We start from the raw sequence: 15,099 nt of genomic DNA on the forward strand, positions 1-15,099 counted from the left end.
AGCAGCTAAGGGAAAAACTGAGGCTTGGGGGTGCACTCTTGGCTCTGCCTGCCTCCTTCCAGGAGCCATGTGTGTGAGTAGGCAGATCTTAAGATTTCTTTCTTTTAAAATACTTATTTATTTATTTAGCTGCTCCAGGTCTTAGTTGCAGCATAGGGGACCTTTGTTGCCCTTTGTGGGATCTTCGTTGCAGCATGGGGGATCTTTTAGTCTTGAGATTTCTTACTGATGCTCCAAATCTGAAGTGAAGTGGAATGAGTGGGAACTCTTAGTTTTCCCTTCTCTTGATTGAGGGTCAGTGGACATGAATTCTGGAAAGAGAGGGAAGAAGCTGCAAAAGTGAGTAATCACAGCTGATATCCTGATACCATGGTGTTGAAGGCCAGGGCTCCACGGTGAACTGACGGGACAAACTGAAGTGTGGGAAGTTCCTCCGAGGCCATTGATTTACCTCAAGACTTGGGAGAATGCACTCTGCTACAGAGTTTTTAATGTTGCTTATTTTGATATTTCCTTCATATTTCAAAATAAGATATTTGTATAACCTCTTGTTGACTTTACAATTTTAGTCATCATTTACTGTCTTCCCTCCCCTGTCACCTTTCCCCTCTTCCACCCCACCAATATAGTATTATTATCATTTTGGTTAGATTAATATTAAGGGTTTATATTATTACTATGGCTATGTAGTCATATAGAAAATTTTTCACTTTTCCTACTGCACAGATTTTTGTTTGCTTTGGAGTGAATAATCATCTTGTTTCTTTTTAGTGTACTTGCCCCTGAGTCAACTGTAGACTCCCTCAGTTTTCTAAGGTTACTCTTATGAAATTCTGAAACATCAGGTATTAGTTTCATCTTTTTGAGGAAATCTAAAATGATTGTGTTCTATGCCTGGTATGTAGTTTTCATCATGGCTTCTCCTATACTGTCATCCAAGGCTCCCCTTCCTATTTCTCCCATGTTGGATCTCCTTTATCCTGTACCTCATGTCTTACTCTTTCTTGGTTTACTCCTGTCTTGGTAGAGCACATCCTTGAGTAGCTTTCCTGGAAAGGGTACATGGTGCTCAATTTGAGACCTTGAATGTCTAAAAATATCTTTAATTGAACCATGATGCAGGCTGCTAGTTCAGGTATATAATCATAGGTTGGAAATCAGATTTCTTCAGAATTTTGATGGTACTGCTCCAATGAATTCTAGCTTCCAGTGGTATAATAAATCTAAAACCATTTGGACATCTGATCCTTTGTATGTAGACTTCCCTCCTCTCCCACCCCCTGGTGGAAAATAGTAGAATCTTCTAACTCCAGTTTTTTGAAATTTCATGTTGATGTGCCGTGCCACGGGTCTGTTTTCTTCCACTGTCCTGGGTACTCAGTGGGCTCTTTTATTTTATTTTATTTTTTTATTTTTTCAAAAACAGTGACTCTTTTTTTAAATTAATTTATTTTTGGCTGCGTTTGGTCTTCGTTGCTGCGCATGGGCTTTCTCTAGTTGTGGCGAGTGGGGGCTACTCTTTGTTGCGGTGCGTGGGCTTCTCATTGCAGTGGCTTCTCTAGCAAGGGCTCTAGGCATGTGGGCTTCAGTCGTTGTGGCTCGCGGGCTCAGTAGTTGTGGCTCGTAGGCTCTAGAGCGCAGGCTCAGTAGTTGTGGCGCACGGGCTTAGGTGCTCCGCAGCATGTGGGATCTTCCCGGACCAGGCCTCGAACCCATGTCCCCTGCATTGGCAGGCAGATTCTTAACCACTGCGCCACCTGGGAAGTCCCTCCGTGAGCTCTTTTAATTTAGAAACTCATATTCTTCATTTCTGGGAAGTTTTCTTGAACTAATTAATTGACTTATTACTATTTTCTCTATTTCTTTTTGTGGAACTTTTGTTTGGATATTTCCCTACTTTCTTTGAGATTTCCTTACACTTTGAACCTTTCTTTTAAGCTTTTCCTCTTCTGCTGTCATGTTTTTAATTTCCAAGCGCTCTTTTTAATTTTTTGAATATTCTATTTTCAGTAACATCCCATTATTTCATCTTTGCAAATAAGATTTTTTATCTCTTATTGAGGCTTCCCCTGTTGACTGTATTAAAAATTTCATCCCTCACTCCTACCCCATTATCTGTCTTATCAGTGAAATATAAGCTTCATGAGGATAAGACTTTTTTCCTGTTTATTTTTTTCCCACTGATATTTTCCCAGCACCTTAAACAGTGCCTGGGACATAGTAAATGTTTAAATATTTCTGGATTAAACCGGATAATCATTCTGATGATATTAATAACATTAAAATTTTTTCTCCGTGTATAGATCTAATCTGTTTCTTTGAGGCCAATTGTTTTCTATTTTTATTGCTCTGTCTTAGGTTAGAAAATTTTCTGCAGATATCTGGTGGTAGTTCATCACCTGCTTATATTTAAGAATGGGGGCTAAAAAGCTGATTGGAATTCATGAGTAAATGGATGGGACTTGCCATGCATGGGCTTCATGGTAGAATGATCTGGCTGAACCATCTTCTTGGAGATCTCTTGATGTTGATATCTAGATCTTCCATCTTGGCTGGTCCAATTCCCTGGAGCACAGTTTTCTAGTCTCTGGGTAAAAGAGTCTGGGAGCAGATAGGGAGAGGGCTGGAAGTGTCTCAGCGTCCAGAGTCCTACATTTACTGTTTTCACTGTGGCCCCTGTGCCTTCACCTGGGCCTTGTGTCCTTCCTGGAGAAGAAAATATTTCTAGCATTTTTCTGGAGTGGGAGAAAGGCTGAAACTGTGCAGAATGTGTGAGAAAAATCGCAGAATCTAACTGCTCCTAAACTCCTTCAGTCAGCTTTTTTAAAATGTAGGAATGGAGCATAATAGTATAGTTCTTTCTTATGTTAGTTCAAACAAATATTTGTTGGTCACTTACTATATTCTGAGTTATCCAGGTGAATTAGAGGCAGAAGGGACCACAGGAGCAGGGATCCTGAAGCCCAAAACAGCATGAGGTGTAGCTGGAACCAGATCTTCAAGGGTCTTACTGAGGTACGCCCTTCTCCTGAAGGATGGGAAATAGGATCCCCTATCATTTAACTTTCTTTACTTTTCATTACTTTCCTCATTTTTTTTTTTTTTGCGGTATGCGGGCCTCTCACTGTTGTGGCCTCTCCCATTGCGGAGCACAGGCTCCGGACGCGCAGGCTCAGCGGCCATGGCTCACGGGCCCAGCTGCTCCGCGGCGTGTGAGATCTTCCCGGACCGGGGCACGAACCCGTGTCCCTTGCATTGGCAGGCGGACTCTCAACCACTGCGCCACCAGGGAAGCCCCTACTTTCCTCATTTTACTCCTACTTCTTGAAGAGTTTGGTGTCACCAGCTCTTGAGAACTGGGAGCTTCTCTGGTCCAAATTGGTTACTCTCTGCCTTCTCTGCTGCTCATTCAGCTATCAGTCACTCATCCTTTTTCCCGATTCCAAATTTAAACAATTTAAACAAGAAAATTTTAACAGTTCTCATCACTGTTCTGTTGATGAGGTAAGAGTGAGATTAGTTGCAGACATTCAAACTACTATCTTTACTCAAAAGTCGTATTTATAGGACATTTAACAAAATATCAGGACAGCAGAAACTAGGAATCCTACACATTATCAAACCAAGATTTTAGTTTAAAGTGGTCCCGGGTTGATAGTGCCTTTAGGTTTCTGGTAGAAGTAATAGAAGAGGAACCCACTTCCCTCTTAGGCCCCGAAGTATTCCTGTAGGTAACATTTAGAATTAAAGGTTGCATTCAGAGTTAAAGGTTGCCAAGCACTCTAGGAAGTGGAACACAATGAGAGAGAGCCCACAGAAGCAACAAAACAGTAGGAAATACAAACCCCTCAGATTTTGGAATTATCAGACACAGACTGTTAGGTAATATGTTTGGTATATTGAAAGAAAAGGAGATGAAGAAAATGAGTAAGTAGCCAATCAATTATAAAAATGAAAAAGCCATTTTGAAAAAAGACCAAATAGAACTCCTAGAAATGAAAAATTTAGTGATTGAAATAAAATGAAAGACTGGCTTAACAGGACATTAAGTATAGTTGAAGAGGGAGCTGGTTAATTGGCCAGCAGATAATAGAAAATTATCCAGGGTACCTCACGGTTAGATAAAGAGCTTCAGAAGGAGAGGTGAGAGAAAATGGTGGAAAGACTATTTGAAGAATCACTTACAGTTTCCCGAAGTTAATGGGATGCCACATGGTTTAGAAATTCTGACAACACTTAGCAGCTTATGAAAGAAAAAGTAGGTGAAGAAATACACATGCAGATGCAAAGTAAGATTGGTACTGCAGGGTACGAAAAACAAAGAGTAGATCTTAAAAGCAACCAGAGTGAAGACAGACCACCTACCAAAAACAATGATTCTATTGACATCTGACTTCTCAACAGCAATAATGGAAGCCAGAAGACAGTGAAATGTTATTTTCAATGTGCTGGGAGAAAATAGCTATCAGTCTAGAATTCTGTACTCAGTGACATCACCTTTCAAGAATGAGGGCAAAATAAAGAGTTTTTAGTTAAAATGACTAAGCTTGCTACTAATGGGCTCTCAATAAAGGAAATTCTAAAGGATGAACTTCAGACACAAGGTATTATCATAAAAGAAATTGTAATGGAAATCAGGAAAATTTAAAAACTGAATGGTATCACATATCAAAAGCTATGGGAGTATATTAAAGAGATACTTGGAAGAAAGTTTATAACCCTAAATGTTTACGTTAGAAAAGAAGAAAAGCTGGAAGTTAATGAGCCAAGCAACCAATTTAAGCTAGAAAAAGAACAATAGGATAAGCCCAAAGAAAGTAAATGGAAGGAGATGAGCAGACATGAATTGAACAGAAGACAAGCATATAATTTAGAGGATCAAAAAAGTTAAGAGTTGGCTTTTTGAAAAGAGTACTAAAACTTGACAAATGTCAGGTGAGATTGTTGAAAGAAAACTAGAGTGATCACACAAATGGTATTAGGAATGGAAAAAGAAAATTACATATGCAGAGATTAAGATGATAAGGGGGGTTTGAACACCTTTATGGCAGTAAATATGAAAATGTATTAGAGCAAATGAATAAATGTCTAGAAAAATATCATTTATCAACACTGACAAGAATTAGAAAGTCTGAATAATCCTATAATAGTTAAAGAAGTGAAATCATTAAAAATCTCATTTCAAAGAAAACTGAGGCCCGGATGGCTCTGCTGTCATGTTTTACCTCACATTCAACAACAACAACAATTTTCGATCTCATACAACCTATTCCAGAGCATAGACAGAGGGAACACTCTCTAGCCGAATCAAGCATATCAGAGGACCATATGAGAAAGGAAACTGACTTGTCAGTCGAACTCATGAATATAGTTGCAAAAATCCTAAACAAAGTATTAGCCAACTAAATCTAGCAGATAGAAAAACCTGACCAAGTTGGGATTATCCTAGGTCTGCAAGAGTGTTTTAATATTAAGAACTTCATAGTGTAATTTACCATATTAATAAATCATAAGGGAAAAATCATACCATCACCTCAACAGATAGAGATGTGGCTTAGGTTAAAATTTGACAATGAATTATCATGAAAAAAAGTCTCAAAATAAATGGGAATTTTTGTAATCCATTAAGGGGTATCTACAGCAAACCTACAGCAAATGCCATACTTAATGGTGAAATAGTGAAAGCCCTAGCTTTGAGATCAAGAGAAGACAAGAATGCTCATGTCACCATTATTTGACTCTATAGTAGGTGTTGTAGCCAGGTAAGGAAGAAATAGATAAAGGTACTGGAAAGAGGAAAGAAAACTGCTGTTAATATTTATGGTGTAATTTTATCCCAAAGTATATTCACAACATACCCTTACATCATCTTGTACAAATATAGCGCATTTGTTTTGAAAAATAATAGTAAAAATGAAATTAATCAGTTGTGAATCCAGAGAGGTTCTGTTTCTAGTAACTCGCAGGGCTGTCAGCAGGGACAATGAGTCACGGAGCTCACCTGGTTTGTTTCCTGTCTCTCAGGGATCACTGTCTTTTGTTGCCTGATTTTCTGGTATCTTAAGAACTGTTTGTTTTATATAAAAAACATCTATATGTTTGTTTCTGGCTGTTGAAAAGGGGAGGGTGAATGTGGCCTCTGTTACTCCATCTTGGCTGGAATCAGAAGTCATTTAATTAAATGGCTTATTGCTTCTTAGTCCTCTTTTGTTAATGAAGGGTTGCTTTTTTTTTTTTTTTTTTTTGGCGGTACGCGGGCCTCTCACCCTTTTGGCCTCTCCCGCTGCGGAGCACAGGCTCCGGATGCACAGGCCCAGCGGCCAAGGCTCACGGGCCCAGCTGCTCCTCGGCATGTGGGATCCTCCCGAACCGGGGCACGAACCCGTGTCCCCTGCAGCAGCAGGCGGACTCTCAACCACTGCGCCACCAGGGAAGCCGTGAACAGTTGTTTTAACATACGCTTCTTTCTGGTGCAAGACCTCTCCTTTAAAAGCAAGCATAAATTTTGTGTTTTGTTGGTTTTTTCATTTTATTTTTAAAGTAACCCGTTATTTAAAGGCCCAATCCATGAGGACCTATAGAGTGGGGGCCCTGAGGTGGATAATTCCTGAGGCTTTTGTCATTCTTTCTTGCTACATGCTTTGTTACTGAAGGCTGTTCAAGGTCTCACCACCTCTGGAGTTTTGACTTACTGATGTGTTTCATAAATGTTAATGAAAGACAGATTGAGAGAAATCACTGATGGGCCAACATGGTTGTACCACATCCATGCACTGGCTCAGGAGGAAAATCTCTATGAAATTACTCTGAGTTACCTTTGTGAAAAACCCTGAACTCCACCTTGTAGCTTGTCTGATTTAGCTGGGTCAAATCAAAAGTGATATGCAAAAACCTTTATGTTCTTGGCACATTGCTATGATTTATTTTATTTTATTTTTTTGTTATCTGAATAATTATTTTCTTAACATCTTTATTGGAGAATAATTGCTTCACACTGCTGTGTTAGTTTCTGCTGTATAACAATCAGCTATATGTATACATATATCCCCATATCCCCTCCCTCTTGCATCTCCCTCCCACCCTCCCTATCCCGCCCCTCTAGGTGGTCACAAAGCACTGAGCTGATCTCGCTGTGTGATGCAGCTGCTTGCCACGAGCTATCAGTTTTACATTTGGTAGTGTATATATGTCCATGCTACTCTCTCACTTTGTCCCAGCTTACCCTTCCCCCTCCTTGTGTCCTCAAGTCCATTCTCTATGTCTGCATCTTTATTCCTGTCCTGCCCCTAGGTTCTTCAGAACCATTTTTTTTTTTAGATTCCATATATATGTGTTAGCATATGGTATTTGTTTTTCTCTTTCTGACTTACTTCACTCTGTATGACAGACTCTCGGTCCATCCACCTCACTACAAATAACTCAATTTCATTTCTTTTTCTGGCCGAGTAATATTCCATTGTATATATGTACCACATCTTCTTTATCCATTCGTCTGTTGATGAACACTTAGGTTGCTTCCATGTTGTGGCTATTGTAAATAGAGCTGCAGTGAACATTGTGGTACATGGCTCTTTTTGAATTATGGTTTTCTCAGGGTATATGCCCAGTAGTGGGATTGCTGGATCATATGGTAGTTCTAATTTTAGTTTTTTTGTTTGTTTGTTTTGTTTTTTAATTAATTAATTTATTTTTCACTGCATTGGGTCTTTGTTGCTGTGCATGGGCTTTCTCTAGTTGCAGTGAGCGGAGGCTACTCTTAGTTGTGGTGCATAGGCTTCTCAATGCAGTAGCTTCTCATTGCAGGGCACAGGCTCTAGGTACGTAGCCTTCAGTACTGTGGTGCGTGGGCTCAGTAGTTGTGGCTCATGGGCTCTAGAGCACAGACTCAGTAGTTGTGGCGCATGGCCTTAGTTGCTCCGTGGCAAGTGGGATCGTCGTGACCAGGGCTTGAACTTGTGTCCCCTGCATTGGCAGGCAGATTCTTAACCACTGTGCCACCAGGGAAGTCCCTTATTTTTAGTTTTTTAAGGAGTCTCCATACTGTTTTCCATAGTGGCTGTATAAATTTACATTCCCACCAACAGTGCAAGAGGGTTCCCCTTTCTCCACACCCTCTCCAGCATTTATTGTTTGTAGATTTTTTGATGATGGCCATTCTGACCGGTGTGAGGTGATACCTCATTGTAGTTGATTTACATTTCTCTAATAATTAGTGATGTTGAGCATCCTTTCATGTGTTTGTTGGCAATCTGTATATCTTCTTTGCAGAAATGTCTGTTTAGGTCTTCTGCCCATTTTTGGATTGGGTTGTTTGTTTTTTTGATATTGAGCTGCATGAGCTGCTTGTATATTTTGGAGATTAATCCTTTGTCAGTTGGTTCGTTTGCATATATTTTCTCCCATTCTGAGGGTTGTCTTTTCGTCTTGTTTATGGTTTCCTTTGCTGTGCAAAAGCGTTTAAGTTTCATTAGGTCCCATTTGTTGATTTTTGTTTTTATTTCCATTTCTCTAGGAGGTGGGTCAAAAAGGACCTTGCTGTGATTTATGTCATAGAGTGTTCTGCCTATGTTTTCCTCAAAGAGTTTTATAGTGTCTGGCCTTACATTTAGGTCTTTAATCCATTTTGAGTTTATTTTTATATACAGTGTTATGGACTGTTCTAATTTCATTCTTTTAATGTAGCTGTCCAGTTTTCCCAGCACCACTTATTGAAGAGCTGTCTTTTCTCCATTGTATATTCTTGCCTTCTTTGTCAAAATAAGGTGACCATATGTGCGTGGGTTTATCTCTGGGCTTTCTGTCCTGTTCCATTGTTCTATCTTTCTGTTTTTGTGCCGGTACCATACTGTCTTGATTACTGTAGCTTCTTAGTATAGTCTGAAGTCAGGGAGCCTGATTCCTCCAGCTCCGGTTTTCGTTCTCAAGATTGCTTTGGCTATTCGGGATCTTTGGTGTTTCCATACAAATTGTGAAATTTTTTGTTCTAGTTCTGTGAAAAATGCCATTGTTCGTTTAATAGGGATTGCATTGAATCTGTAGATTGCTTTGGGTAGTATAGTCATTTTCTCAATGTTGATTCTTCCAATCCGAGAACATGGTAAGTCTCTCCATCTGTTTGTATCATCTTTAATGTCTTTCATCAGTGTCTTATAGTTTTCTGCATACAGGTCTTTTGTCTCCTTAGGTAGGTTCATTCCTAGGTATTTTATTCTTTTTGTTGCAGTGGTAAAGGGAAGTGTTTCCTTAATTTCTCTTTCAGATTTTTCATCATTAGTGTATAGGAATGCAAGAGATTTCTGTGCATTAATTTTGTATCCTGCTATTTTACCAAATTCATTGATTAGCTCTTGTAGTTTTCTGTTAGCATCTTTAAGATTCTCTATTTATAAGTATCATGTCATCTGCAGACAGTGACAGTTTTACTTCTTCTTTTCCGATTTGGATTCCTTTTATTTCTTTTTCTTCTCTGATTGCTGTGGCTAAAACTTCCAAAACTACATTGAATAATAGTGGTGAGAGTGGGCAACCTTGTCTTGTTCCTGATCTTAGTGGAAATGGTTTCAGTTTCTCACCATTGAGAATTTTGTTGGCTGTGGGTTTGTCATATATGGCCTTTATTTTTTATTTTTTTGTGGTGCGTGGGCCTCTCACTGTTGTGGCCTCTCCCCTTGCGGAGCACAGGCTCCAGATGTGCAGGCTCAGTGGCCATGGCTCACGGGCCCAGCCGCTCCACGGCATGTGGGATCTTCCGGGACCGGGGCATGACCTGTGTCCCCCGCATCGGCAGGTGGACCCTCAACAACTGCGCCACCAGGGAAGCCCTGGCCTTTATTATGTTGAGGTAAGTTCCCTCTATGCCTACTTTCTGGAGCATTTTTATTGTAAATGGGTGTTGAATTTTTTTTTTTTTTTTTTTTTGGTACACGGGCCTCTCACCGTTGTGGCCTCTCGCGTTGCGGAGCACAGGCTCCGGACGCGCAGGTTCAGTGGCCATGGCTCACAGGCCCTCGTTGTCCTTTTTATTGGCATTTTGTTGCTCATAGTAATCTCTCATGATCCTTTGTATCTCTGCAGTGTCAGTTGTTACTTCTCCCTTTTCATTTCTAATTCTGTTGATTTGAGTCTTCTCCCTTTTTTTCTGGATGAGTCTGGCTAATGGTTTATCTATTTTGTTTATCTTCTCAAAGAACCAGCTTTTAGTTTTATTGATCTTTGCTCTTGTTTCCTTTATTTCTTTTTCATTTATTTCTGATCTGATCTTTATGATTTCTTTCCTTCTGCTAACTTTGGGGTGTTTTGTTCTTCTTTCTCTAATTGTTTTAGGTGTGAGGTTAGGTTGTTTATTTGAGATTTTTCTTGTGTCTTGAGGTAGGATTGTATTGCTCGAAACTTCCCTCTTAGAACTCCTTTTGTTGCATCCCAAAGGTTTTGGGTCGTCATGTTATCATTGTCGTTTGTTTCTAGGTTTATTGTTTAGCCTCCATGTGTTTGTGTTTGTGTTTGTGTTTTTTACAGACTTTTTCCTGTAATTGATATCTAGTCTCATAGTGTTGTGGTCCGAAAAGATACTTGATAGGATTTCAATTTTCTTAAATTTACCAAGGCCTGATTTGTGACCCAAGGTATGATCTATCCTGGAGAATGTTGCATGAGCACTGGAAAAGAAAGTGTATTCTGTTGTTTTTGGATGGAATGTCCTGTAAATATCAATTAAATCTATCTGGTCTATTGTGTCATTTAAAGCTTGTGTTTCCTTATTTGTTTTCATTTTGCATGATCTGTCCTTGGTGAAAGTGGGGTGTTAAAGTCCCCTACTATGATTGTGTTACTGTTGTTTTCCCCGTTTATGGCTGTTAGCATTTGCTTTGTGTATTGAGGTGCTCCTATGTTGCGTGCATGAATATTTACAATTGTTATATATTCTTCTTGGATCGATGCCTTGATCATTATGTACTGTCCTTCCTTGTCTCTTGTAATAGTCTTTATTTTAAAGTCCATTTTGTCTGATATGAGTATTGCTACTCCAGGTTTCTTTTGATTTCCATGTGCATGGTATATCTTTTTCCATTCCCTCACTTTCAGTCTGTATGTGTCCCTAGGTCTGAAGTGGGTCTCTTGTGGACAACATATATACAGGTCTTGTTTTTCTATCCATTCAGCCAGTCTGTGTCTTTTGGTTGGAGAATTGAATCCATTTACATTTAAGGTAATTATCGATATGTATGTTCCTATTCCCACTTTCTTAATTGTTTTGGGTTTGTTATTATAGGTCTTTTCCTTCTCTTGTGCTTCCTGCCTAGAGAAGTTCCTTTAGCATTTGTTGTAAAGCTGGTTTGGTGGTGCTGAATTCTCTTAGCGTTTGCTTGTCTGTAAAGGTTTTAATTTGTCCATGGAATCTGAATGAGAACCTTGCTGGGTAGAGTAATCTTGGTTGTAGTTTTTTCCCTTTCATCACTTTAAATGTGTCCTGCCAGTCGCTTCTGGCTTGCAGAGTTTCTGCTGAAAGATCAGCCGTTAACCTTATGGGGATTCCCTTGTATTTTATTTGTTGTTTTTCCCTTGCTGTTTTTAATATTTTTTCTTTGTACTTAATTAAAAAAAATAAATGTATTTATTTATTTATTTTTTGCTCTGTTGGGTCCTCATTGCTGTGTGCGGGCTTCCTCTAGTTGTGGTGAGCGGGGGCTGCTCTTCTTTGCGGTGCATGGGATTCTCATTGTCGTGGCTTCTCATTTTGCAGAGCACGGGCTCTAGGCACGCAGTCTTCATTAATTGTGCATGGGCTTATTTGCTCCGCGGCATGTGTTATCTTCCCGGGCCAGGGCTCGAACCTGTGTTCCTTGCATTGGCAGGCAGATTCTTAACCACTGTGCCACCTGGGGAGCCCATGTATTTAATTTTTTTTTTTTAACATCTTTATTGGGGTATAATTGCTTTACAATGGTGTGTTAGTTTCTGCTTTATAACAGAGTGAGTCAGTTATACATATATATATGTTCCCATATCTCTTCCCTCTTTGTCTCCCTCCCTCCCACCCTCCCTATCCCACCCCTCCAGACAGCCACAAAGAACCGAGCTGGTTTCCCTGTGCCATGCGGCTGCTTCCCACTGGCTATCTACCTTACGTTTGTTAGTATATATATGTCCATGTCTCTCTCTCGCCCTAACACACCTCACCCTTCCCCCTCCCCATATCCTCAAGTCTGTTCTCCAGTAGGTCTCTGTCTTTATTCCTGTTTTACCCCTAGGTTCTTCATAACATTTTTTTTTCTTAAATTCCATATATATGTGTTAGCATACGGTATTTGTCCTTCTCTTTCTGACTTACTTCACTCCGTATGACAGACTCTAGATCTATCCACCTATCATTATGTAGTGTCCTTCTTTGTCTCTTCTGATAGTCCTTATTTTAAAGTCTATTTTGTCTGATATGAGAATTGCTACTCCAGCTTTCTTTTGGTTTCCATTTGCATGGAATATCTTTTTCCATCCCCTTACTTTCAGTCTGTATGTGTCTCTAGGTCTGAAGTGGGTCTCTTGTAGACAGCATATATATGGGTCTTGTTTTTGTATCCATTCAGCCAATCTGTGTCTTTTGGTGGGAGCATTTAGTCCATTTACATTTAAGGTAATTATCGATATGTATGTTCCTATTCCCATTTTCTAAATTGTTTTGGGTTCGTTATTATAGGACTTTTCCTTCTCTTGTGTTTTTGTCTAGAGAAGTTCCTTTAGCATTTGTTGTAAAGCTGGTTTGGTGGTGCTGAACTCTCTCAGCTTTTGCTTGTCTGTAAAGGTTTTAATTTCTCCATCAAATCTGAATGAGATCCTTGCTGGGTAGAGTAATCTTGGTTGCAGGTTTTTCTCCTTCATCACTTTCAGTATGTCCTGCCACTCCCTTCTGGCTTGTAGAGTTTCTGCTGAGAGATCAGCTGTTAACCTTATGGGGGTGTTCCTTGCATTGGCAGGCAGATTCTTAACCACTGTGCCACCCGGGGAGCCCATGTATTTAATTTTTGATAGTTTGATTAGTATGTGTGTTGGCATATTTCCTCTTGGATTTATCCTGTATGGGCATCTCTGTGCTTCCTGGATTTGATTGGCCATTTCCTTTCCCATATTAGGGAAGTTTTCAACTATAATCTCTTCAAATATTTTCTCAGTCCCTTTCCTTTTCTCTTCTTCTTCTGGAACCCCTATAATTCGAATGTTGGTGTGTTTAATGTTGCCCCAGGGGTCTGTGAGACTCTCCTCAATTCTTTTCATTTTTTTTTTCTTTATTCTGGTCTGTGGTAGTTTTTTACACTATTTTTTCTTCCAGGTCACTTATCCGTTCTTCTGCCTCAGTTATTCTGCTTTTGATTCCTTCTAGAGAATTTTAAATTGCATTTATTGTGTTGTTCATCATTGTTTGTTTGCTCTTTAGTTCTTCTAGGTCCTTGTTAAATGTTTCTTATATTTTCTCCATTCTGTTTCCAAGATTTTGGATCATCTTTACTGTCATTCCTCTGAATTCTTTTTCAGGTAGACTGCCTATTTCCTGTTCATTTGTTTGGTCTGATGGGTGTTTACCTTGCTTCTTCATTTGCTGTGTGTTTCTCTGTTTTCTCATTTTGCTTAACTTTCTGTGTTTGGGGTCTCCTTTTTGCAGGCTGCACGTTCGTAGTTCCTGTTGTTTTTGGTGTCTGCCCCCAGTGGTTGAGGTTGGTTCTGTGGGTTGTGTAGGCTTGCTGGTGGAGGGGACTAGTGCCTGCGTTCTGGTGGGTGAGGCTGGATCTTGTCTTTCAGGTGGGCAGGGCTGCATCCGGTGGTGTGTTTTGGGGTGTCTGTGAACTTAGTATGACTTTAGGCAGCCTCTCTGCTAGTGGGTGGGGTTGTGTTCCTGTCTTGCTAGTTGTTTGGCATGTGGCGTCCAGCACTGGAGCTTGCTGGCTATTGGGTGGAGCTGGGTCTTGGCGTTGAGACGAAGATCTCTGGGAGAGCTCTTGCTGATTGATATTACATGGGGCTGAGAGGTCTGGTGGACCAGTGTCCTGAACTCGGCTCTCCTACCTGGGAGCCTCAAGCCTCACAGCAGGCTGGAGCACCAAGACCATGTCAGCCACATGGTGGATGGTTTAAGGAGCCCTGCCTGGGCACCTGGAGTGTAGTGGGTGTGCGGTGAACCGCAGCCCAAGATCTACATGCTCAGTGGAATCGCACTCCGCCAAGGAAACACAGAGCTGAGTTCCTATCCTGGCAGCAGGAGAAAGGGTATGATTTATTTTTAAGGGACAGAAAGTTGTTTAAATATTAGCCCACATATTACAGATTTGGAAATAAACTGCATATAGTTATATAGAGCACGGTGTGCTTTTCTAAGGAGTTTGTAAAGAATGTGGTTTAACTTGGCCAGTGTGTGATGATAAACTTATTTCTTGCGTGTGATCATGAGCCTTATTTATAATTCGATAGCAGATGTTTGTTTTCATTGTTAAATTACAACTCAGACATTCTTGGCTTAACTCCAGGTTTCTCTGTATCTCACAAAATTTTTTTAAAAAGTTAGAATGAAACTTTCTTTCAGAAGATGCTTCAAATGGGGCCAGATTATTTTAGAAACAGATTTAATTATCCCTGATAATAAGGATCAGAGGGCGCAAAGGAAATTGAGATCTTTGAAGAATCCCTAAATATCATTTTAGTCCATCATTTGCAGGCTCTCCTACTCCTCTCAGACCCACTCACTTACAGGGCAGCAGTGCTGCCTTGTTGGGATTCTGGATTTCTGGCTCCCAGCTCAGGCTAATGAGCAGTATAATGGCTGAGAGCTTGGGAGAAATAGGAGAGGAGCCAAAGGGCCTAGAGTATTTGAAACTAAATAATTAACATCAGATGAATTGGGGATTGACTGTCCTTCCCATGTTGGGTTCCAGTCTTTTGATCAAAGGGTGTCATTTCCTTACTGTTTTACACTGTCTTAATCACAACAGCCTATATAGATATTTGGATTTTGGATAGGAGGAAAATGAAAAAGGGATTGGAAATAGCATGTACTCTTTTTCTTTTAAGGAAAAAAAAAGCCCTCAGGTAGATTTTAAAAATTTAAAATGGTTAAAT

The 15,099-nt window shown here is 40.0% G+C and overlaps 1 protein-coding gene across 2 annotated transcripts in view; it reads left to right on the forward strand.

Annotated features, from left to right (window-relative positions):
* REPS2 (RALBP1 associated Eps domain containing 2) overlaps positions 1-15,099 on the forward strand; it is a 231,222-nt gene that overhangs the window by 152,052 nt on the left and 64,071 nt on the right. The gene's annotated exons all lie outside the window — the stretch shown is intronic.

Source organism: Lipotes vexillifer, unplaced genomic scaffold (genome assembly GCF_000442215.2).
Source record: "Lipotes vexillifer unplaced genomic scaffold, Lipotes_vexillifer_v1.1 scaffold586, whole genome shotgun sequence".
Classification (NCBI taxonomy): domain Eukaryota; kingdom Metazoa; phylum Chordata; class Mammalia; order Artiodactyla; family Lipotidae; genus Lipotes; species Lipotes vexillifer.